Here is a 20,641-nt window from a genome sequence, read left to right on the forward strand (position 1 = left end):
ACAGAATCTTCTCTTACTCTGAATCAGGAATATCAAAAACCATTGTGCATTAACAGTTATGGGAATATTATAATTTAATAATAGCTGTTAGAATTTTTATATTGGGGCCATGTTAAAAATAACAGAAAGCAAAAGTTTAATAATATGCTTATCTGTACCATGCAATGAGAAGTATATAACCAAGTTAATAGAAGTTCTTGCAACAAAATAAACAACATATACTGAGCTTTGGGTACTGATTTCCACTCCTGTCTTAAGTTACTATATAGTCCAATGCAGAGATGTCATTAGTTTTTTTTGTCTATTTACTTGTTCTTGTTTTGTTTTGTTTGTTTGATTGCTGTGCTGCTATTGTTAATGTCCTTCTGATATTCTGGTTTAGGGTTATTTTTGTCCCCTTTCTCTGATTTCCCTAATTTATGATCAAGTTTGTTAGACAGTCATTTTCTTTTACAGGTGTTTATAAGACACCTTATATTTAAATAATATTATTTTAGTTATTTATTAAGATATGGAATACATATTATATAATATATAATATTAAATTTATATTTTAGCAAATTTATGTGATACCAATATCAGGGAATTATCAGCATCACTCTAAACAATTTCTAAAGTTTTGTACTGCTTGTGTTTTCCTCTGGATTTGTTCTTTTCCAAATCATCTTTGCAAAATGTTGGCTTCTGGGCTCTTGCCTCTGTCCTCTGCTCTGTGATAAGGGTTTAGCCTCCTGCAGAGCTAAACTAAGCGTCATGGTAGGAAGACTTTTATAGTTCCTCAATTTTGGCAAGAAGAGAACAACTTCCAAGATGAATCTAAACTGAGAAAGTCTCTTCCACTGCACAGATGTCAATGTCTTAATTATATTTCCTGTGATAAAATATTGAATGTCTCTTCTATTTTCTACCACCTAGAGTTTTATTGTTTAACTACAGGATGCCTATTTTTGAAACATTCCACTCTGATCTATGAGTTCATCATCTTTTAATTGCATTATCTAATTAAAGGTCAGAGAAGAAACATATTTGAAGTAACTGTTCTACCCAAGTTTTGCCAGCCTTCTCTCTGCATTAAAGTTTAACCAAAATGATAAATATTAGCCTTTCACTGGTTAAATATACAGAGTAACTGGTATCTAAACAATTTAAGCAAAATATTTAAATTATAATTGGGATTGAATAGGTGCTTGGTCCAAAATTTTTCAAGAAATGCCAAGAGTCCATGTTACTTTATAGACTTTTTTATTCATACTTTCTTTTCCGATTGAGCAAATGTCTGTTTCCATATATATGTAAACATTTCATTCATAACGCCCTCTGCTATCTCAACAAAAACATTGAATTTATTTATAAACTTGTTATTTCACATATAACTTTATTTTTGTTATATTTTCACATAAGAGATTTGTATATACTTGTGGTGATTTTTATTATTTTCTGTACCTATTATTTTAGAATATGGGAATAGTTCTAAAAAAATGTACTCTGCTTAATAGTGTCAGAAACTACTTAGTCCCTTGATGATTCTGTTTGAAGTTGAATAGAGACCTACGGCCATAGGAGGGTAAACCTTCTCACTGGACATTTTGGACACTTCGTACCTCTCAGCTTGTAACCTGTGGCTGAAGCCAAAGACTGCTACAGGTGGCACCCCTTGGAGGGTGCTGCTGATGAGGATAGATAGTCCCAGGGAAAATGCTAACAAAGTATGCATTTTGGGGAGGAGACTCTGATAAGAAATATAAATCACTGCAGAAGCAGCCCAGAGCATTCAGTGTTCAGGAATGAATGCATTCAGGTGTTGTGGATTCATTGTTTTTGGATCTTCAGTAAATCGGGGTCAGTGATTTCTGCCCCCACCATGCCAATCTTCCAGAAGGCTGTTGCCTCTGAAGAACATGGAGAAGCTTCCAGAAGTCAACCTTAGATAGGAAAAGTTTGGAGGCTTTGCAGGTTGTCAAGCAACTAAAACTGTCCCTAGTTTTGCTGCTGTTACAGCCTGGCAGGAAAGGTGAAGACCTGGAGCAGGCACCTTGCTGAGCTGCGTGAGTGGGGCTGTTTTTCCGGTCATTTAGTCACTGCAGCTGCTGTTTGAGTGTCGCTTGTCTGGTACTATGCTGGGGCATCTTGGCAGCTCTGGGGAGCATATCCTGTTGTTTCTTCTGTTGTCTTCCTGAGTTGGAACCTGGCCTATAGTCTGCTGCCCTGTGTTCCAGGTCCGCAGTGGTGGGAAGACACCATCTTTGGAGTGTTTGTGTTTAGGACTTTAAAAAACACTGGAAACAGCTTCAGGTGAGGTAAATGGCCATTATTGGCCTCAGTAACTCTGTTTTACCCCTGGTTTGTTAAATAAATCCCATTATTGTTCTCTGAACCTGAGTAGTCTTGCAATTGTGCTCATGGGTGAAGAACTCAGACAGTGACCGATAAACTGTTTGGGCAGTGTCATTGGCCAATTTTAGTACCCCTCACTGCCCTGTATCAAGTTCACCCTCAGAGACCTAGGAAACCAATTCAGGGAGTTGAATTTAAAGAATTCTCCATGTTAGAGATTCAACCTGGAATGCCTTCCAATTCTAGGATGTGCTAAGGAATCTCAAAAGGAGCGCCATACCTGACTTCCCACTGGCCACCAGTAGGCACCTCATGCTCATTTTTGAGGGAAGACTGGTAGATTCTCTCTTAAAGTAGAGGAGAGCTTTCAAGGTTTGAGAACTGCTCTGAAATTGTGATTATCTGTAATTTAAAGGTGGGAGCAGGATTGCTTCTCCCAACATGGTCACGCATATGAATTAATATAGTAAGTAAATTGCAACATTTCTCTGTAAACACTGGTTATGTTTTACATTTATCCCCAAATTTTAGTTTAGTGCCATGGGAAGAGACCTAGAGATTTGCATTTGAAACAGACTTTCTGGTATTTCTCTTTCAGGTTGTTGTTATTTGAGAAATTGAATAGAGGAGGTAATGATTTTTAAGCATTATCTCATTTATTATTTATGTACGTGAGAATTATGCTGTAAAGAAATCAACAAACAAAATAATTTAAAATAATAAATAATAACTCTGTATTTATGCACTCTAACTCATTACATTACATAGGATATAGATAGATTTTTCATTTCATTAAAAAGTGATGCTCTTGTCAATTATATGGAGGTATAATTAATGTACAATTATTTACAAAATCTGCATTTTTAAAAGGTGCAATTTTATGAGTTTTGAGATATATGCATGCATGAAATCACTGTCACGATCCAGATAAAAATCATTTCTGTTACCTGTAAGTTACTTTATGTCCTTTGCAATTTATTTCTCCCTATGCCTTGACACATACAAACTCTCGTCTGCCACTTGCTTATTGGTCATTCCTACTTTTCTTTTCAGTTTCCTTCAAATATTTTTCCTTTTTCTGTTGGGTTATCTTCTTTTTGAATTTAAAGTTGTTTTATATTATCCTTGATCCAAGTCCTTTCTCAGATATACATTGAGAATATTTTCTCTTATTCTGTGGCTTGCCTCTTCATTTTCTTAATAGTATTTTCAAAGAAGAAACAATTTTAATTTTAACAAAACATTAGTTATGCCATATTGGGAGCTCAATCTTGACCTTTGTGAGTGGCAGGTGGGAGGTTAAGAGTTAGCAGTAGATGAATTGTCCCTGAGAAGAGGGAGTCCATGAGTGGACACTATAGCTTCTGTCTCTCCTATGGCTACTTCTGTCAAGTGCTTATCATGCCTGTCATGCAGATGAGGAGGCCAGGTAACGCTGTTTGGCCCAGTCATTCCTTAGTTTTTGCTTATGTGGTGCTTTTCTTTGTTAAGTAATTTTTAATGGACACAGAAATCCTAACAGTTTTTGTCACTTTCTGTTTCTCTGGTCACATATTCTACTCCTGACTTTTTTTTGTCTCCAGTTTCCCAGTTACTTTTATTTTCCTCTTTCAGATTCCTCATGAGATGTTTATGCCTTTGGTTTCTAGCTAAGAGTCTCTATGTATTCTTACCTTGAATCACTGATTTTTTCACACAAAGACGGATGCCCATTTTGTGTACCATTCACTATTCTGTCCAAACAGAGTATTTTTCCTTTCCAATTTTTCTGTTGTAGACCTGAATCTAACCAGTGTGTATTTTTGACTTGCATGCACATTTAAACAAGATTAGGATTTTCTTCTTCCTTTAGCTGGTTTTATAGAATCCCTTAATTACAGAATCATAGGTGCAAGTTGTAAAATGGTCCCACTACAACCATGGTGAGTGACTTAGTCATTTGGGCCACTTGGCTCAGGCAGATCACTTGTATCTAGTCCTATTCAGGTTCTATCCCAGATGCCCCAGTTCCTTTTTATTAAGGATTCCAATTGGGCACACTCCACTTTATGAATTAGTGCATACAACAGAACCCAGCTCATAGTTCCAGATGCATAGTTGCCATAATGGCCATGGCTAAGCAAGCTGTCATTTCCGAAGTCCTATAATATGACAAAAGATATTTATTAAAAGACATGCAATTTTCTGCATGGACAACATGACTTCACTTCAGAATGATTCCCTCACTGAATGTTGTCAAAAGCCCCACATTATCTTTTCCACAAATATCATGGTGTCCTTTGGGTCATGGATAAATTCATGGTTCATGTGATAGGTCTCTTTGTAACCTCAACCTCTTAAACTAAAATTTCATTACCTGTTTTATTGGATTGTTTTCATTACCGCTAGTGTTAGTCCTTAGGAATCCCTAAAGTCAGTCTATAAACAGAAAGGTTCCATTTCTCTTGAGAATGGACCTGTTTTACTTTCCCTGCCATACTCAATAATTTTCTAAAGCAACTGTGGGAAGCATAGCCTCAGTATAATTGCAGTTGCTTCAGAATGCAGCAGCTGAGGCTATCAATTATATTGCTCACAATAGGAGACCTAAGTGGCCTATTTTCATGGATACCACACACACTTATGAAAAAATAGTACTGTTAAATGAAATTTTTATACAAAATTATATTAAATACATAAAGTGACATGTCATTTGAACATTATATTTTATTGCCTATAGCATAAGATTTGTTCTGGAAGGCCATGTTGATTTGCTGAATATGGTAAAGGAGGTGGCATTATGGCCTGTTTCCTGAAAATTTTGCATTGGTTTTAGAAACTTATGTTAGTGAAGGACAGGACTAAACCTTTTATACTTTAGGTGATAGTCAAATACTATACAAGAATAAACTTCCTATGAAGAGCTCTGCATTAGAGGGATTGGGGAATGGTGAAATAGGCATTTATTGTCTAATCTCCATACTAATTTGTGTAAATACATCTCAAATATTATACATAATGAATTGATAATGAACCGAGAAGATATTGCTTCTTTGTGAAGACTCTGCTCTCTTGCTATCTCTGACCTACTTGCTCTTGTTCTACCCGCTCCTTTTTTTATGTGTTTCTCATTAAAAAATAAAAATTTGTCTCATTTTTTCTATCAATTCTTTTGCTTTATGTTCCCCCACTTTTTTTAGTTTACCTCTTTTCCCTACTTCCTTACTTTTTCTGTCCTTTAAGGTCATGATTGTTGAACCATAATATAAAAATAAAATTAAGTGAGAAAAGAAAAGATTGGCATAGCTGACTAAAAATAGGCAAATTGTGAAAAAACTTAGAGGAGAACCAGTAATTAAAAACATTTTGTCCAATAAATTTTATTACAAAGAGAAATATATAAAAAAGAACAAGTAAGCATTAAAGAATCTGGATACTTTCCCTATATTTTCAGGGAGCTCTTAATATGCCCCTGACATTAAAGTCATCTAGAAAAATCACTGGTCACATTATACCAGTTAAGGTGACTGGGGATTTGTTTTATAATTAGGAGACAGTACAAGTTGTATAACACTAAATAGAATGTTGCAATAATTTATGTACCTTCTTGTAATTACATTGTAAGCCACTGAAAAAAATAAAATTTGAAATGTGGAAAAAACATATGTTAAGCAAATTCTAAGTAAGCTGATGATGTCTGAACAACATAGGATCTGAAGAACATTGATAGTTTATAGGCTAAACTTTCCAAATTAATTTATATTGATAAACCTTATTAACTGGATCTTCAGATTTTATTAAACTTTGAGACCATATGGTGATTTTAATAGTACTTATGGAGTCCTCCCCCTTCCGTTCACACCAAAAAAATCATTGCAAATCAAATTCTTTTGTCATATTAAATTGGTTTACTTAGCTTTTTGGTCCTCTTTAGCCTTGCTCGCAGTACCTCAGTTAAAGCTGGGAAATGTCTATTTCACACAATTTACAGGCAAAGAATTGAAAACTGAAAGTGTTTAATGACATCTCATTCAAAGTAGGCAGTTATTTAGCTGACTGAAATTGGAAATTATTTTTTACCAACAATTAGGTATTTTTTTGGCCCAATGTTTGATATCCCTGGGGTCAAAGTGAAATGAATTTTCCACGAGACCCTTATGGGTTTTTCTAAGTACTGAGTAAAGTATAATATAGAGCTGAAACCCCATTAGCTAAGTGTTTCTCCTAAGGGAAAGACGGTGTCTGATCTTTACTCAAGAATGAGTCACACATTCTTTTTGCTTTGCTGTGCCAGTGGAAACACTAGCTGAGCTATACAGTTTGGGTGGTATTTTCTCATTTGGTGGCCAGTCCCACAAACTGTTGCTACTTGTAACAGTCCGTCTGCTTGCGAAATTTTGTAGTCTGTTGTAGGGTCTGGAGGAAAGTAGAGTGTTCTCAGAGTCTCTGTTTTCTGCCCACTGCTGCGGCCGCAGTCCCAGGGGGCTGCCACTGCTGTACACTGCCACTGTTGCTATACCTTTGAATCTCCTGCTGTCTGATAATAAAGAGTTGTTACTGCTCCCTAATATGGGCTTCATGACCTGCCTTCTCAGCTGCCACCTTTGAGAACAGGCAAGCTTGTAACTGGGGCCCCACACATGGTGATGAGGATGGCATGGCATGCAGAAGAGTTGGAGTCCCAACATCTACAATATCAGTGTCAGTCACTCTCATATTCACAGTTGTACTTTTGTGGGTTCTTTTGCTTGAGTTTTAATTGTTGCAGGTATTATTTTCAGTGTAAATTTAAAATTTTCCTTTGTGTGATTTATTATAATAGCCTATTGCAAATGCACTGTGGTCTTAGCATTTGAATACCTTGCAAAGTTGTATACAAAATAGTCAAATAACTTGTGAGGAGATTATTCAAACCACATTTTGAAAGAGTCACGCATGTTCAATAATTATTTAAATTTGTTGAAGCAATTTTTGAAACTGTTTAGATTCCACCAATAATTTTCATTATTAACTATTTGGGAAATTTACATGACAGTTTTTGCTTAATTAAAATTGAGTGCTAAAATTGTTGGTGCAGTGATTATAAATAATTGTTTTAAGCTAAAAAATGGAATTTGGTGTAGAGATATTTATTGGTTGCAGAAAGCCGATATCCTTGGACATGGAATGTAACAATGTGGTTGTGCCTGTTGCTTTCACAGATTACCAGACATGATTGTGTGCACTGAGAATAATTGAGGTGATAAATACCATTGAGAAACATTAGCATATACCTGATTTGAGTGTTGAGAAAATTATAAAATGGTGAACTTTTAGAGAGAGGGTAAATTTTGAATCATTACCATCTTAGACTGGTGGGTTCATTGTCATTTCTTACAGACAGATAAAGACTTTACAGGACTCTTAATTGTGAATCAGGGAACCATGTACCTAGTCCTGCCAGGCAAGGAAGATGGCATGCATGGCGGCAGGCAGGTGGGGTGAGCTAGGCTGGGCTGGGCAGAGGGGAAGAGGGGCTGGGATGCTGCCTCCCAGCTCCTGTGAATCTCCATGCTCTCTCCTGCCTCTCTCTGGTATTCTCCCCCTGACCCTCCTGTCAACTAGTCTCTCAGTCTCATTTCATTGACACCACCTTTTTATCCCTTTCCTCTGGGCCCAGGTGTCCACAAACAGGTGCACATGCTCGCGCCTATGTCCCTTGACCTGGGCATCCAGTAAACACATGAGGAGGGCAAGACCACAGGTGGGAACCAGGGAGGCTAGTGGTGGGAGGATGTGAAAAAGCCTGATTCACTTTATTTACCCTATCATTACCCTAAACAAATAAAAGGAATTTAGATTCCTGAAATTATTAAAATAAAGTGATATTTTAACATTAGATCACTATGTGAGCCATTCATTTTGATGTTATTCAGTTCCTCTGTGATTGATTGTAAACTTCTGAAGAAACCAGCAATCCCCTATAAAAGCCAGACACTGCTCATTGAATTATCTCCCTCTCTGCTTACAGGCTCCTGAAGGGGCCCTTTGCCACTCCTCAGTCACCTTCCACTGCCCTCATATCCTGCATTTAGCAGAGTGTTTCACCCAGAGGAAGACTATTTAAGTCTTCATTTTTTGTTGTTATTTTAGGCATTCTCTATTTTTATAAAAATTCAGCTATGTTTCAATAGAAAATACCATAGTAATGCTAATAGTTTTTTAGTATTTTTTTAATGTTGGTATATAACACCCTATATGATACAAAATTATACGTTCACCCCCTCCAGATGTATGTTACCAACCACACCTACCACCAAGGCACCCATAGTCCTCCACCATAGACCCCACCCATTGTTTCACACCCTCACACTCCCTCTCTAGTAGTCTCAGTTCTGCTGAAGTTTGTGGTGGCTTCTTGTTTTTTTCCCCTATTCCTTTGCTTTGTCTCTCTATATGCCACATGAAAGTGAAACTAGCTAGTATTTCTCGTTTTCCTTCTGACTTTCTGCAATTTCGGTGTGACTGTTAAATAAGATAAACAAAATGTACCTAGTGGGTTTTTTTTGTTTTTGTTTTTGTTTTTTGCCTTGCAGTATTCAACAAATATTATTTTGTGCACTGGTGTGCTGACAATTATTTAATAACTGGCTCTCCAAAGACAAAAGAGACAAATATATCCTTCTACCACAGCTGGTTTCAAGCTATCCATATGAAGTCATTGAATAGGGTGGGGAGAAAGCTGTGTCAGCTCTTGAGAGTCAGTGTAAGTCTGCTTCAGCACACTACTGCCTCCCTGGCATAAATTGCAATTGCCTTGTCTATATTTCGTAGGGCTATTTAATTACATTTCACCCTGCCCTAATTCCAGCTGCAAGTTTCAGCATGTTTCAGCTGAGAGTTTTCTGTGGGAATGGGATATCTTTCTGCTTGAGCCAGAGTGTCAATAAATTATTTCCTCTGGCAGCAGCATTGAACCTATAACAGACAGTAGTTGGAAAATAAATTTAACTTCTCTGTATTATCTAATGCAATGAGTCTAAGACCCATGTTCTAAGATGGGCCCATTGCTCCCCAGCAATGAGTCTTAGATTAATGCATCCTGTATGGTCTTCTCTTCCTTTAGCCATATTTTTACTCATTTGCAGGTGTTTTATGGGATCATCTTCTTTTTTTTTTTTTTATAAATTTTATTGTTATATTCCCCATACAATTGCAGCCCCCCCATTCTGACCCCAATCCCTCCCCTCCCGCCCCCGCCCCCCTAAAAGTGTCTCTGGTTCATAGTTTTTGTTGATTTTGATTTTCACTTTCTTATAGTTATTCATTTTCCTGGTCGCTTATTTAAGTTTTCTAGATTCCTGCTATGAGTGAGACCATCCGGTATTTTTCTTTTTCTTTTTGGCTTATTTCGCTGAGCATGATCCCTTCCAGCGCCATCCATGTTGCTGCAAATTGCATGTGTTTATCTTTTTTGAATGCTGAGTAATATTCCATGGTATATATGTACCACATCTTCTTGATCCAGTCATCTATTTTTGGGCATTTGGGTTGTTTCCAAAGCTTAGCTATTGTAAACAGTGCTGCTATAAACATAGGGGTGCAGATGTTCTTTGGAATTGATGTTTCTGTGTCCTTTGGGTAAATACCTAGGAGTGGAATTGCTGGATCATATGGAAGCTCTATGTTTAGTAGGTCCAGAAATCTCCACACAGCTCTCCACAGTGGTTGGACCAGTTTGCACTCCCACCAACAGTGCAGAAGAGTTCCTTTTTCTCCACACCCTCGCCAGCATTTGTTGTTGCTAGTTTTTTTTAATATGTGCCGGGATCATCTTCTAATAAAAAATACTTGCATTGAATCTTGATGCAACATCCACGTCTGTTAGAGCTGAAACTAATTCATATTCCTTTGACTCCTTTTAAGTCTCCACCTTTTGCAAATTTCTTTTGAATATGAACATCTAGCCAAATCCTTCTATCTATTTGGTATTTCCCATCATTAATTCAAACTCAAAATGCTTTTTATTTCTATTAAATTCCTTTTTTTTTAAAGATGTATTTATTTATTTATACAAGCACTGGGTACAGTCAGAAGCGTGGGAGGGTAAGAGAATTCACCAGAGCCAGAGCGGGGAGCAGAGCAGGCAGAAGGACCAAAGTACACTGCTGAGGGGAGGAGTGGGCGCGGCAGGAGAGGTCTGCGCGCCATGTGGGACCCTTGCCCGGTGGCAGGGGATCGAACCAGCGCTGCAGAGGCTGTGGGCAGCTTCGCAACCCAGCGCTCAACCGCTGCACCAACAGGGGAGGCCCTTAAATTCCTTTTCTTACCATGTTTGTCAGAGATGGGATTACTCCATGTACTTCTTGATCTATTTAAAAATATCAATTAGCTCATGGCATTAGGTTTCCATTAAATAATTTGTAATGGAGAGAAAGTGGTTGCCAAATATTACCTCTTTAGAATGGGGACAAGTCAGTTTCTGATTCTTTGTTCATAATTTTCAGGATTTATTGAAAAAAATATACAAAATCAAGTTGAGCAAAGAATTGAACTTAGAAGAACAAAGGCCAAAGAACAAAGCAAGAGAGACATGAGAAATAATTTACTGATGCAAACTTAAATTTTTGAGATGTTTTAGGTATTATGTCTATGTTATTAAAATGGCTTCATTTTCCCCCTTTTCTACCCTAGCAATATTTTCTCTATACTTATAAGCATAAATTAGTTTCATCTGTGTTCTCTCTCTGTCTTCATCTTTGTTTGGTTGGTTTTTGGGGACACTAAACCTTAGCCAAAAACAAACTACCGTTGCAAAAAGTAATTTTATTGTCTGTCTTTATCTTCAAACTGCGAGTAAATGTTTACCAGGGAAATGAAAAAAGAAAAATCTGCCAAAAGGAAACAGCTGAAATGGTTGACTTGTAAAAAAAACAAAACAAAACCTACCTGTCCTTGTTATCTATAACACATCTATAATAACAGTTTCTTTTTGCAAAGGGTGATATAAACAACATAGAAATAGGAATAAAAATGCATGGGAGAATATGTGAAAAACTATTGTTAAATCCCTTACTCTTGCTTTCTTGTAATGTACATTCAGCTTGATTATGATAGAAGAGATGTCATCTATGTGATATCGTTAGACTGTTGGCTCAGAATTGCCGTGTTTTTTTCTCATGTATGCCCCATGAGCCATAAATCCTATAGCAGTGGTGATAAGAAATGACAATTACAGTCCAGCTTCCAAGGCTGGCTTTCAGTGCTGTCCCTGGTATGAAGATAAGTTCTGCATTGCCCAGGTACTGGATTGTCACCGTGTATCTTGTGAAATCAGTTTACTGACACTTAAAGTGAGTTCTTTTCTAAGACAGTTGGAAATTCAGATAACTGTACATTTTTGAGGTCAAAATTAAATCTTGAAACAAAGTACTTCTTGTCAATGCATGATTTTGCTCTGACTGTCATTACACATTAGTTCTTCTCATTATAAGTGAAATTAGAGTGCATTTTTCCTTCACTCAGAGCTGTGAGGGCAGCTTTCAAGTGCATTTGCACAGTGTAGACTGAGAGCTGAGCCTCTGTGAGAACAGATGTTTAATTAGTGAATACTGAATTAAAGGAGAAATTGGGGAAGAAATATGTGAAGGAGTCAGGCACCATATGAATTAACCAAATTGTTTTTGATATTTTGAGTTGCTGTATAAGCAAGTCATTCAATGCTGCTATTTTTATTCCCTTGATAATAATGATCCCCAAACAGGGAATAGCCAGGAGATGATATTGTTGGAATTGTAGCTTTCTCATGGAATCAGACTAACACAAATTGAAGAAATTTGTACTTAGGGAATTTTAATCGATATTTTCTACATTGTAAAGGATGCCACTTTTCATGATTATTTCAGTTGAAATAGAATTTTTTTTTGTTAAATGTTTACTATCACAGTTTCTCATAGTAAGATTTCTGATCTTTCATTTATACTCTTCTTTACTTAACCAATTACCACTTGTAAATGATAACTGAAGTATATTTTTGTTTTTGAGGAAATTTTTCTTTTGAGTGACTGCTATTAAGGCCAATTGTGAGAGAAAAGGGAACAGCATAAAGTTTATTTGCCAATAGGATCATGAAAAAGTTAAGGTTTTTTGTTGTTGTTGTTGTCATTTGGAGTTGCAACTTATAGTTGTACCACTATAAGTTTCTAGTGTTGGATATGTTTCCTTCTTAAGTATCTTTCATTATCTAAATGTATTTTAGGAGAGGTTTTCTTTTGTTTGTTTTTGTTTTAGAATGGCAAAATTACAAATGTTTGTAAAAAAGATGAGAATATTTAAAATAAAAACCCTTGTAAAGTACTGTGTCAAATTTGAGTCCCTCAACTGAAGGCAGATGCAGAACACTTTGGAGACATCTAGAAGTGCAGAATTATTGTTAATGGATCAGCTTATTAGGTGACACTGTTGTTCTAGGCAGAATTTGAATGGATAATTTCTCTGGTTCCTTCCCACTTCCTGAATTCCTCTTTCTTGCTTCATGCCAAGGATCTTATTTTTTTTTTTTTGTAGCAACCTTTTCACCCCCATTTTGACAGTTTACTCAGGCCCTTTTTCATAAGAATTTTTTTCCCCTTAGAGAAACACTCATGAGTTGGCTATTTGGTGGCATGGATAATGTATTCGCTAAAACTTTCTTGATAAAATTTTATTTTCAAATGCACTCAAATAAATCTCTGATTAGTCAAGTTTAAACAGTTGTAAGAAGATCATTTGAGACTGAGAGCTGTATAAACAATCCCCCAGCCCACTGTTTTATTTTCATCAAGCCAACATTTGTAGCTTAACCATCCATGATAAAAGAACCCTGAGGAGTCATAGAAGGAGGTTGGTTGAGCTCATGAAAATTCTAATATTTTATATAGAAATGATCAAAAGCTGATTTTCATATCTAATGAAATCATCTAAGCGCACGAGCTTAAAACTCATACCTGAGAGTTTTGAGTTTTGATTTAGATTATATTTATAGTCAATGGTTAGAAAAGCCATTTAGGTCACATTATCAAAATATATTCTTCAGAGCACTAGTCTCTTGAATTCTACCCTACCTCCTACCACTCTCTCTATCCCCAAATCATCAAAATAAAAACAACTTCAATGGTCTTAGGAACCCATTATATTATATTCTCTGTTAAGAATTAAAATGTAAATTAGTTAAAAAAAAAAGTCTTTCAGAGTCCTGCACTAGATTGGCTTCTCTGTTTAAAGGTGAACATTTTTAAAAATCCATTTGACTCTAATATGTGTGTGCGTGTGTGTATTATCTTTTCAGAACACTTTGGAAACAAAACAATACATTAATCTTCTTTGGGTTTCATATTTGTTACCTACAAAATGAAGGTGTGGAAAGAATTGAGCATTCAAGGAGAGGTTTCACATTCATTTAGTAGAGAATTTGCAGAAAGAAATGCATTCCTGTACAGGACTGTACATAAGATGAGCTGTCTTCAGTTTTAATTTTGTGTGATTTTATGCCTTAAATGAACTTTGAGTTTGTTTCTAGATCCAAAATGTCTTAATTATTAGAATTTTACATCAGTTAAACTTAAGTAATCATATGACTCATAGAAAGAAAATTGAAAGTACCTATTCAACTAACTAAATCCATAAAATTGTTTATGGATTCTTCCAAGAGTAGATAATTAAGATGAAATTTTGCAGAACAATTTGTTTTTGGCACAAATAGGAATCATCTGTGGGAATAGTAAAATACACAAGTTTATCTTTTTTAATAGGTGATATACATTTTAATCTTTTAAAGCTGATACAACTTTAGATAACTGATGATGATGTGTTTCCTTATTTCTTCCCATGTACATATTTTTTTCTTTAAAACATGTCAAAACTTCTTATTCATTAACCTTTAATAAGAGAACAGAAAGGTTAGTGTTGAGTTAAAATGCATTTATTTGGGAACAGCAAAGAATTGTTATCTGGTGAACATAGCTTCAGGTTAGAAACCCAAGACTTGTCCCAAGGAGGAACCATACCAGGAAAAGCTCTAGAGGGAAAAAGAATAAGATAATGGAAGATGATGTAATGGATGTAGCAGTGGTCTTATGGAAGAAGTCACAAGTAAAAATTCTCTTTATCAGTCCTTTTAAATAGGATATTCTCATTTTGCTTGGCTTCTAGAAATGTTGACAGGCTTACCCAGCCCAATGGTCAGATTCAGTTTAAACTCAGAGGACCCTGAAGAGGCCTTCTCTGTGGTGACTTTCTTCAACCTTTATTTATTTATTTATTTATTTATTTATATTTATTTATTTTTAAAGACTTATTTACTGATGTATGCATAGAAGAACTGGGGTGTAGGCCAGAGGTGCGGGGGATTAGAGGATTCACCAGAGACAGAGTGGGGAGCAGAACAGGCAGGTCTAGTAAAATACAATGCTAAGGGGAACTTTGGGTGAGGCAGGAGAGGTCTGCTGCACTACATGTGGGTTAACTCCCTGGCTGGGGATCAAAGTCATGCTGCAGTGGTGATAGCAGTGAGACTTATCTCCTCTGACACCACCGGGGAGGTACCCCCAGCCATTTTTTAATATGGCACCAATGATGTCAACTTTTCACTTATGTTTCCACAGCTTATTTTTTTCTTTCTCCTTCCTTCAGTTTCCTACCTTATTAGTTATTTTTTTTCTTTATTAGTTATTTTTGTTCTTTTGTTGATTTAAAACATTACTGCAAGTTATCAGGATCCAGATGATTACTAATATAGCACTTGTTCAAATATTTTCTCTCTTTAAACAGGTTGCTTGCTTCTAAAGATTTATTTGTTTTTCTTTTATTTTTCTTCTGTCTACTTTACAGCTTCAGATATTTGGAAGGGTCACAGTTTATGCCCGAATTTTCCCTTCTATCTCCTTTGTACAAAATTTTATTTCCTTCAGCTCATTCTACAGGACATTTCTGTCTTGAAAAATGAGACAGAGTGTGTTAAGCACTGTTCATTACTACTGTATTCTTCTGTTTCACCATTGTAAGATATACTGAATGCCATGTTCAATTGTGGATGTGTCAAAACAAAAAGAGATAGCAGTTTAAGGCCTCTGTTCATTTCCTTCCTATTATACTTCAAGTATTTCATATTTTGAAATAGTTTTTAATTCATGAAAGAAGATTAAAAACCTGTATCCTTTTTTTCCCTTTCAAAAAAAAAAACAATCCAGTAACTTTTCATTTAACCATCTTTTCTATGAAAAAATAAAAACAAGTTTTGTGGCATTGTGTGTTAAGGACTAAACAAACAGGATACAATGCCTGCTATTATCTTGGGAAATTAGCTGAACAGCATTCAGAGACTTCCTTCTAAGTGCTCAAAATTCATTTCTTTGATTCTTGAATAGAAATTTGTCTGGCCAAGCAGGTGTATGAAACAGAGAGGATTTCTTTTTTTCTCCTCAGAAATAACACTGGGTATCCCCAGTTCTGCTATCTGTCTCTATGTGTCTATTTGTTTATGTAGTCCTATAGAAATTGGCTTCATGAGACCACAATTTTCTGTCACACAGAAGACTGGTTCTACCTTTGGAGTCCTGCCAAGTACATTAACAAAACCATGTGTTCAGGCAGAATGCAGTCCACTGGGAAAATATCTAGGGAATATTTGCAGTGAGGAGTACCTTATCAGTAATATGACTAGCAATTTCGACATGATATTGTGGTCAACAATAAGTGGAGGGAAAGGGTCTAAACATGGCCACTGACAATGTATTGCAGGGTTATTATGTACAAACTGTTCTAGAACAATGTCATCACTGCTTTTACCTCCTAGCTCCAGAGAGGCGTTGATGTAATGAGCAAGTGTAAGGACTTTTTACATTATCTGGATGAGTGATAAGAATTTGTAGAAAAGGCAAAGTGAAAATAAAGAGAGCACCTGACATAGGGTGTGCATACTCTGCTGGGGTAAGAAAGGGATGGCTAAGAATATCTTAAAAATCTCAGGTAGTGTAGTTGGCTTAAATAAATTGAGTCAAGTCAAAATTAAATGAGTTTGTTAAGGAAGTAAGAATGAGGACTGGAGCCCAGAAGCAGCATTCAGTTTGCGCTGGGAAAGCTGCCCACATTTCGGATTCCTCAGTGAGGATTTTGCAGAGTCTGCAGCATGAAAGATTTCAAGGATTTTTACAAGGACAGTCCAGGTAGGGGTCCATGTATGAATCTATCTGATGTTGTCTATGCTTTGAGGAAAGCAAAGAGTTTAAAAGTTTACCCTATCTATTTAGAGGCTTATCTTCTGGGAACTGGGTTTTCAGCAATGACACATCTCTTAGAGTGGAGATTCTTTGATGTTACTGATTTGTCTGGAGACAGCAGTTTCCAACTCTTCGTTTTCCACATGACAGCAGTTTTTTTTTAATAGGATCATCCTCACTCTTGGTCTGTACTCTTTCATTGGGACCAGCAAGGGGGTTACACACTTAATTGTTAGCTTTGGTTAACGGTGTGTTGATAAGAACATCAGACAGACTGGATTCTGATACTGTCTAGTGCAGAGTTTTGGTCAAGTCGCTTAACCTCTGTGAGTTTCAGTATTTTTTTTTTTTTTAAGATTGATTTATTTATACAAGAACCAGGGTACAGGCCAGATGCGCGGGAGGGTGAGAGGATTCACCAGAGACAGAGTGGGGGACAGAACAGGCAGACTGATGAAATACACTGCTGAGGGGAGCAGCAGGCGAGACAGGAGAGGTCTGCTTCACCATGTGGGATTCTCCCCGGCCAGCTGGCATTGAACCCGTGCTGCAGAGGCTGCAGACAGCTTCACAGTGCGGTGCTAAACCGCCTGTGCCACCAGGGAGGCCCCGGGTTTCAGTCTTTTTAACTGTAATCCCAACCTGACAGGATTTTTGATAAGATAATGAAAGATAAGGTCTATGAAGCACTGGACTTGATATTTGGCATGTTAAGTTGTTAGTATTGCTATTAAGCTCCTTATTATTATTCTCTTCTTTGTTCCTTTGTCCAAGAATGAGGCTGTATCTCTTTTCATTGCTGCAGATAACAGCAATGATAAATGATGGCCATGCAGAACAAATCATAGCTGTGGAAATACCGTCTTTATCTTGCATGATGTTCTGTGAAAGCATTAGGGAACATGTATTCAATTTGTAGACACTAAACCTGAGAAAATACACTCATTTTTTTAAAAGACATGTTCTGTTGCTTATTTTGTTGAATAAAATAGAGAAAAGCAAAATCTACAAAGCAAGCTTAGAACTTTTAACTGAAAATCACGAAGAAGTGTATTCAAAGTGTAATACAAGTTTAAATACCTTTCACCTATGGTCATCTTCCTACTCTTTCCCCCTTTTTAGTTCATAGTTTCACTTTCATGTCTCACCCTCCATTTTTCTCAGTTTCATTCTTTTAGTCATCTCCTTTGCCCTTCAAACTGTCCTGGTTAAAGTACTCACATACTAAATGAATGTTTTATTGGCAAAATTTTGGAGGGTAAACAATGGCACATCTATTAGAGTGGACTTTAATATGTGCAATATTGCATGAGTTCAAATAAGAATTTCTGTTTTTAGGGTATTTGAAAGTTTGTGAAAATCATCCTAGCATGACTTTATTATTTTTGTAACAGAACCATCTCTCTGACTTTCATTCCTAAGAATTTTTAAAATATTTTAGGCTCACATAATAAAAAGTATGATTTAAATCATTGACGTTTTTTTCTTTCTAAGAAATACATTTTTGTATTTAAAAAAGGTGTTTGTAGGAATTCACAGAAGAATGTTTACCAAGCAAATATGTCACCCATTATTACTGAAGAAATGGTGAAATCATAGACTTTTATGTCTTAGTTTGAGAAACCAGTTTTCACTTCCAGTGAGTAGAACAATGTTTAATTATTGACCATAAGTCAAGAATGGTTAATGACTGAGTAACAACTATGTGTCAGAGACTTTCTAACTTTGCCCTTATTGAAAAGGAGGCAGCTGTTTTTTCTTTTATGAGGGTTATAATTCACTGCCCTTGTAAACCCTACTTGTTGTGGTGCTGTGTGAATGTTTTGTTTAAGACAATATGGTAAGTCATCTTACAAATTAGGAAATGCTTGGGCTTAACTGTCACCTCTTGCTGAAGAAGTAGTAGCTAAACAAGAGTTCATTATTTTGGACATAGGTCAACACCAATTAGTGTATAGATGCTTATGCCTGAGTAACAAATTGTAGTGTGACTGTCCTACACAATTCAATTCTGGTGTGTTATCCTCTGCATCCACCAGGTGAGCACACAACTTTGTTTTTAGGGGATTGCAGTTTTTCCTATAGGCAACAAACATGCCCATTGAAATCTAAACTTGGATGAGACTTGTCCTTGGATAGGAAGAGATGGCTGGAGACATAGACTGTTTAGCATATGCAAAACATTTTCTGTGGTCAGGGTTATTGGATATGCAAGAGAGGACTGAGGCAGAGGCTGATGGGCTCCCAGAGCAGTGAAGCAGAGTGAAGTAATTGTGGCCATGAAACGGAGCTGAAAGGTAGAGCCTGCTCCATCAACTGTAAAGTGGTTAGAATGGGGTGCTATTCTTTTACTGCCCACCAAATAAACCACTTTAGTGTAGAGTCATACTCTTCTGTTGGAAGCCAGGGCTCCTAAGCTGTTAAGGTGATCAGGTATAGTGGTTGAGCGGAGAGGATAAGGGAGAAGAAATAAGGCCTTTGGTTGGTTGTGGCAGATAGAACAGTACGTTCCCTCCTTGACTCTCAGATCTGCCTGGGGAATTTTCAAAGCGACTTGATGCCCACCATAGAAATGTGACCCCAGATAATGTAGATGGGTGAAGAATGGGTACCAGCAAAATAAGCTTGATTATAAAGAGAAATACTGTTCTGTTTTGAAAAGTAATAAGTATGAAAAGAATGTATTGATTAAAATTAGCCAATTCCCTCATATAATCAATGTACATATTTTTAATAGACTTTTAATGTATTCAGCATTTTCCTGTGTATTTGGTGGTGCAAAAGAAATAAAAAATGAATTACCCAGGGCCTCTCCGGTGGCGCAGCGGTTGAGCGCTGGGTTGCGAAGCTGCCCGCGGCCTCTGCAGCGCCGGTTCGATCCCCGGCTGCTCCCCGGCCACCGGAGTAGGGTCCCACATGGCGCGCAGACCTCTCCTGCCGCCCGCTGCTCCCCTCAGCAGTGTACTTTGGTCCTTCTGCCTGCTCTGCTCCCCGCTCTGGCTCTGGTGGATTCTCTCACCCTCCCGCGCTTCTAACTGTACCCAGTGCTTGCATAAATAAATAAATAAATCTTTAAAAAAAAAATGAATTACCTCACAAAGAATGAGTAATAAATTTGCATGGAAGTCATATTGCTATGTTAATGAGGAACCATTCATGAAATAATAGAGTTTAAAAACACATCCTTTATTATGATATAGATGAGATTATCAGATACGATAAGATGGTATTGTAATCTATTGATTGTGGAAAGGGAGATAGAAACATAAAAAAAATAAAGTTAGCCAGTTTCCTTTGTCATTGAATTTTGACAGAAATATTTAAATAAAACATAATTATGGAGGTATAATTTACATAAAAATGCAAATTTTTAACTTTATAACTTATAAAAAGGCAAGGTAATAAAAACTCACATCAAATTATAGAGGTTGTTTATGTCTGACTTTTTTTTTTGCTCACTTTATTTTTGAGATTCACTTAGGATATTACGTGTAGCTGTAGTCCTTTTATTTTATTGCTGTGTCAGTAGTAATTTTAGTTCATAGAACTACAAAGGAAAAGAAAAAGTAACCCAATTTAGTGGTCCAATTTCATGTAAATAAAAAGGAAATTAGCATATTATTTTCCTATAAATATTTAATACCTTGGATTTAAACCATTTTTAATAAAAATAAATAAATTATTAATCAGGCTATGATTTAGTAAGAAATACAATCTTCTAAAAATCAGTAGGAATTCTCCAAACTTTTAGTAGAACTACACTATAATATGCCTCTCTTAAATATCTTCAATTATTAAATTGTTTTATGAAAAGCATATTTATAATTGAGCATTTCATGTGTATTCTTCATGGACTAATTCCATTTCTATCGCATTGGAGATATGAATTTTCTCATAGCAATTTAAATGCATTAGTTTTCTGACTTGATTTAAGGAGGTTGGAAGTTAGGGGCAAAAAATGGAAATACACACCCAGTGGAAATATTTGTAAACTGGTCTGTGTGAGGATGCTGTGTTAGGCATTTGTCTACACCCTGTTTTTTGTCCCTGATTTCTTTTTCTGAATAATTCCTCTAAAACTACTTTTATGATTT

The sequence above is a fragment of the Talpa europaea genome (genome assembly GCF_964194135.1).
Source record: "Talpa europaea genome assembly, chromosome: 4".
NCBI classification, from domain to species: domain Eukaryota; kingdom Metazoa; phylum Chordata; class Mammalia; order Eulipotyphla; family Talpidae; genus Talpa; species Talpa europaea.